Here is a 5049-nt window from a genome sequence, read left to right as displayed (position 1 = left end):
CAGGCTGGGCGTGGGGGCTCATGCCTGTAATCTTAGCACTTTGGGAGGCCGAGGCGGGTGGATCACGAGGTGAGGAGTTCAAGACCACCCTGGCCAATATAGTGAAACCCCATCTCTACTAAAAATACAAAAATTAGCTGGGTGTGGTGGCATATGCCTGTAGTCCCAGCTGCTCGGGAGGCTGAGGCAGGAGAATCACTTGAACCCGGGAGGTGGAGGTTGCAGTGAGCTGAGATCATGCCACTGCACTCCACCCTGGGTGACAGAGTGAGATTCTGTCTCTAAATAAATAAATAAATAAAAATAATTTCATCACTGGGTCTGTCTTTACTCCCTTCCCTCTCCACAGGCCCCACCCCCAACCCCTTTCCCCAGCAACCCTGGTATAGGCTGTGATCTGCACTTCACTGGTCCTTGGTTAACCAGTGTTGTAAGTGTGACAGAATGGAAAGACCATGGGCTTTGGAGTTTACTGACCTGGAGCTGATAGGGTCTCAGCTGTTTTATTGGCTGAATGTTCTTGGGCAAGTTACTTAATCTCTCTGAGCCTCAATTTTTTCATTTATGAAATAATAATAGTATTTACTTCATAGAGTTGTGATGAGCAAATAAGATAATGTATAAATGTGAAATGTTTAACAGTGCTTGATAGAATGGACTAAAAAATGTTGGCTGTTATTATTTGCTCCTAGTAGGATGCTCAGACAACAATAAATAAATAGGCCAGGAGCAGAGGCTCATGCCTGTAATCTCACGCCTGTAATTCCAGCACTTTGGGAGGCCAAGGCAGGCGTATTACCTGAAGTCAGGAGTTTGAGACTAGCTTGGCCAACATGGTGAAACCCCGTCTCTACTAAAAATACAAAGATTAGCCAGGCACCGTGGCAGGCGCCTGTAATCCCAGCTACTTAAGAGGCCAAAGTAGGAGAATCGCTTGAACCTGGGAGGCAGAGGTTGCAGTGAGCCAAGATCGCACCACTGCACTCCATCCTGGGCGACAGAGTGAGACTCATCTCAAAAAAAAAAAAAAAGAAAAGAAAACAATAAATAAATAGATGGGTATGTCCTGAGGGGATCTGAAATACCTCCTGGCCCTCATGAGGGTGGGGATGTTGGAGGAAAGCAGCACCCAGCAGAGAATGTTTAGCCCCAGTCAGCGGAGCTCGTGGAATGATAGGACGAGGTGAGGCTCTCGGAGTTCAACTTCATCATCTGACAGAGGAGGAAATCGAAACCCAAGAAAGGGAATAGTGTTATGCAGAGTCACCCCTTTGTCCCAGCCAACTGGGAAATTACCCTGAGAAACAGTCTGGTGTGCTGAGAGCCCCTCCCTGGAGGTCAGGCCCAGGCAGTGAGATGAGTTCTCCTTAGCCAGCTCTAGGGCCCTTCCCAGAAAAACAGCAGGTTACCACCAAGTCCTCTCCAGCCTCAGGGCTGCTCTGAGAGGTGCTCACCTCCGTCCTTTTTCTGCAGGATCAGCCAAGAGGATCATGAAACTGGGAGATCAGCAGTTTATTGTAGCTTCTAGGGCAGGGGTTATGGGGAGAGAAGGAAGGGAGGGGCCCTGGGCACACTGCCACAGCCGTACCTTTGGTTAATATTTATTCTTTCTTCTTCCTTGGCCTGGAAGCCAAGGGAAAGTCAGTAACAGCTTGTTAAACAGGATCCCAGAGACTCGAGAAGCTGGTTCCTGTGAAAGATGACTCAGCACAGGCCTTTAGAATGCCAGGCAGTGTCCCTGCCTGGATGCTGCACAGGCCCGCAAGCACTGTGTGGGCCCCTTTGGCTGTTACAAAGTCCAGGCTATTTGTCTGCTCAGGGGTACTTGCCTCCGAGGAGCTGGGGGATGTCCTGCAGCCCCCAGCTCATGAGTAGGTATTAGCATCAGGGTCCTTGTTGTGGTTTGATCTCTGAATCCCTTTCCCTTACAGAGACCCTTCATGCCTTGCCTACATTCAGTGACCCTCTTTTTCTCCAGGCCATCATTGATACTGCCTCCAGACTGGGCTTTCCAATGCATTTCATCAGGGCATTCCCAAAGGATGCCTCACTGCCTATAAACTCAGCTTCCAATTCCTTAGCACAATGTGGTCCTGACCAAAGTTTCTGCTTCAGGCCAGGCGCAGTGGCTCACGCCTGTAATCCCAACCCTTTGGGAAGCCAAGGAGGGTGGATCACCTGAGGCCAGGAGTTCGAGACCAGCCTGGCCAACAAGGTGAAACCCTGTCTCTACTAAAAATACAAAAATTAGTCGGGTGTGGTGGTGCATGCCTGTAGTCCCAACTACTTGGGAGGCTGAGGCAGGAGAATCGCTAGAACCCGGGAGGTAGAGGTTGCAGTGAGCTGAGATTACGCCACTGCACTCTAGCCTGGGCGACAGAGCAAGACTCTGTCTCAAAAATAAATGAATAAATAAATAAATAATTCTGCTTCATCCCAATACCCTCTCCTTCCACCTGCCACGTGCCCCATACTCTAGCCCAGGGTTTCTCAGTGTAGTCTGTGGACCATCTTCTTCCGAATTGTTCAGGACATGATTCCTGGGCACGAGACCTACTGAATGGAAAATGCAAATTCCTGTGCTCCAGAACTACTGAGCCAGCTGTTGCTGATACCTCGAACCCGCATTTTAATGATACTGCAGCTGATTTTTGTGTAGAATACAGTTTAAGAACTACTACTCTGCCAAACCAGATTGTTGAGTTTCCTGACTGTATCTGGGTAGTCACACCTTTCTCACTTGCTGCATTTTGCAGCCTGGTGCACTCTGCTTCTCCTTTAAGCTTCGTCTCACACATCAGCTTTTCTGTGCTGCTTTCCCCAAATCCAGGTTCCTTTCTCGGTGTCCACGTGATCCATTGCACTTTCCACCCACCTCTGCTATAGTATCTTCTTATTGTGTCAGAGCTAATTATTGGCTCCTTCACTTCTTTGTGAACTCCCTAAGGACCATGGATGTTTCATTTTGAATCCCCAGAGCCTAGCAAAATACCTGGCAGGGAGAGGACATCTAATGCATGTTGCTGAATGAGTGAATGAATGAATGAATGAATGAACGAATGAGGAATGAGTGGAGACCAGGTCACAGTCTAAATTGGAAAAGTAGATTAAGGCCGGGCATGGTGGCTCACGCCTGTAATCCCAGCACTTTGGGAGACCAAGGCAGGAGGATGGTTTGAGCCTAGGAGTTTGAGAACAACCTGGGCAACACAGTGAGACCTCACCCCTACAGAAAATAAAAGAGGCTGGGCACAGTGGCTCACACCTGTAATCCCAGCACTTTGGGAGGCTGAGGCGGGCGGATCAAGAGGTGAATAGATTGAGACCATCCTGGCCAACATGGTGAAATCCCATCTCTACTAAAAATACAAAAAATAGCTGGGTGTGGTGGCGGGTGCCTGTAATCCCAGCTACTCAGGAGGCGGAGGCAGGAGAATCTCTTTAACCCCAGTGATGGAGATTGCAGTGAGCTGGGATCACACCACTGCACTCCAGCCTGGCGACAGAGCAAGACTCTGTCTCAAAAAAAAAAAAAAAAAAAAAAAAAAAATTAGATGGGCATGGTGGCACCTGCTTGTAGTCCCAGCTACTCAGGAGGCTGAGGTGGGAGGAGCGCTGGAACCGAGGAAGTCAAGGTTGCAGTGAGCTGTGATTGTGCCACTGCACTCCACCCTGGGCAACAGAGCAAGACTCTGTCGCAACAACAACAAAAAAAAAAAAAAAAAAAGAAAGAAAGGAAAAGTAGATTAAACTCATTATGTAGTGGACAGAGCCATATTTATCAGGCAGACTCCTGCTTCACAGTTTCGATCTAACTTGTTCTAAATGTTTGATCTTTTCTTGAGGAAGCTATGGGTTTACACTGTGGCAAAGGTAGTTAGGTAACTTATGAGTTAGGACTAAGAAATATTTTTTAAAATCCCAACGTGTTTGTGTGGGAGGCCAAGAAACAGCTTTCTCTTGATCTCTCCCTGAGGATAGATCCTACCAGACTTTTTCTCCACCTGTTCCTAAGGATTCTCCATTTCAGAATTCTTGACCTTCTAACTCTAGTGACATAACTGCCTCAGTCAGACACACCCTGGGCCTTGTCATGATTGTCCAGCTCAGAAATGCCAACAAACTGGTCTCTGGGTGGAACTTCCTTGCCATTGGTTTACTCCCTTCCCCTACTCCCAGCTCCCTGCATCTCTTTCCCAAACCCCAGCCCATGAGTGCCTCCTTTCTTCATTCTTGGCCACAGGGAGGTGCTCCTCCTGCTGTCTAAGGCCAGTCAGCAGTGGGTGACTTAGTGGGTGCTGGATTTCATCCTTCCCAGTCCCTCGGCACTGGGCTCCATCAACAGCAGCACACTTCCCTCCATCCTCACTCTCTCCTTTCTGGCTTTTCCTTCCACACATAAACAGAGTCAAGCTTCTCTCACCTCAGACAGGTACCTCTCTCTAGCTATAAGCCAGTTTGCAAGTTCACTTCACAGCAGAGCTTATCAAAAGAGCAGGCCCTGTTTGCTAGCCACTCACCCTTAACTCCATTTCTGGCCCCACCTCTCCAGTTGTCCTTCCCAAGGCCACAGCAACCTCCTAATTGCACAATCTAGCAAGTAATTTTTTGTTTGTTTCTTTGTTTTTGAGACAGAGTTTCGCTCTTGTTGCCCAGGCTGGAGTGCAATGGCACGATCTCAGTTCACTGTAGCCTCAGCCTCCCAGGTTCAAGCAATTCTCCTGCCTCAGCCTCTCAAGTAGCTGGGATTACAGGCACCTGCCACTATGCCCAGCTAATTTTTCGTATATTTTTTAGTAGAGACAGGGTTTCACCATGTTGGCCAGGCTGGTCTTCAACTTCTAGCCTCAGGTGATCCACCTGCCGGGGCCTCCCAAAGTGCTGGGATTACAGGTGTGAGCCACTGCACCTGGCTCCAAGTAGTTTTCAGTTGCTATTTTGCTTGTACTTTGTGTGGCATTTGACACTATGAACTACTTTCTTCTGGAATCTCTGTTGTTCTTTAATTCTTCCTTGGTTTGCAAAGCACTCTCTTTGTTCTTTTTTTTT

The sequence above is a fragment of the Mandrillus leucophaeus genome, unplaced genomic scaffold (genome assembly GCF_000951045.1).
Source record: "Mandrillus leucophaeus isolate KB7577 unplaced genomic scaffold, Mleu.le_1.0 Scaffold18, whole genome shotgun sequence".
Classification (NCBI taxonomy): Eukaryota; Metazoa; Chordata; class Mammalia; order Primates; family Cercopithecidae; genus Mandrillus; species Mandrillus leucophaeus.
This window is presented reverse-complemented; position numbering follows the sequence as displayed.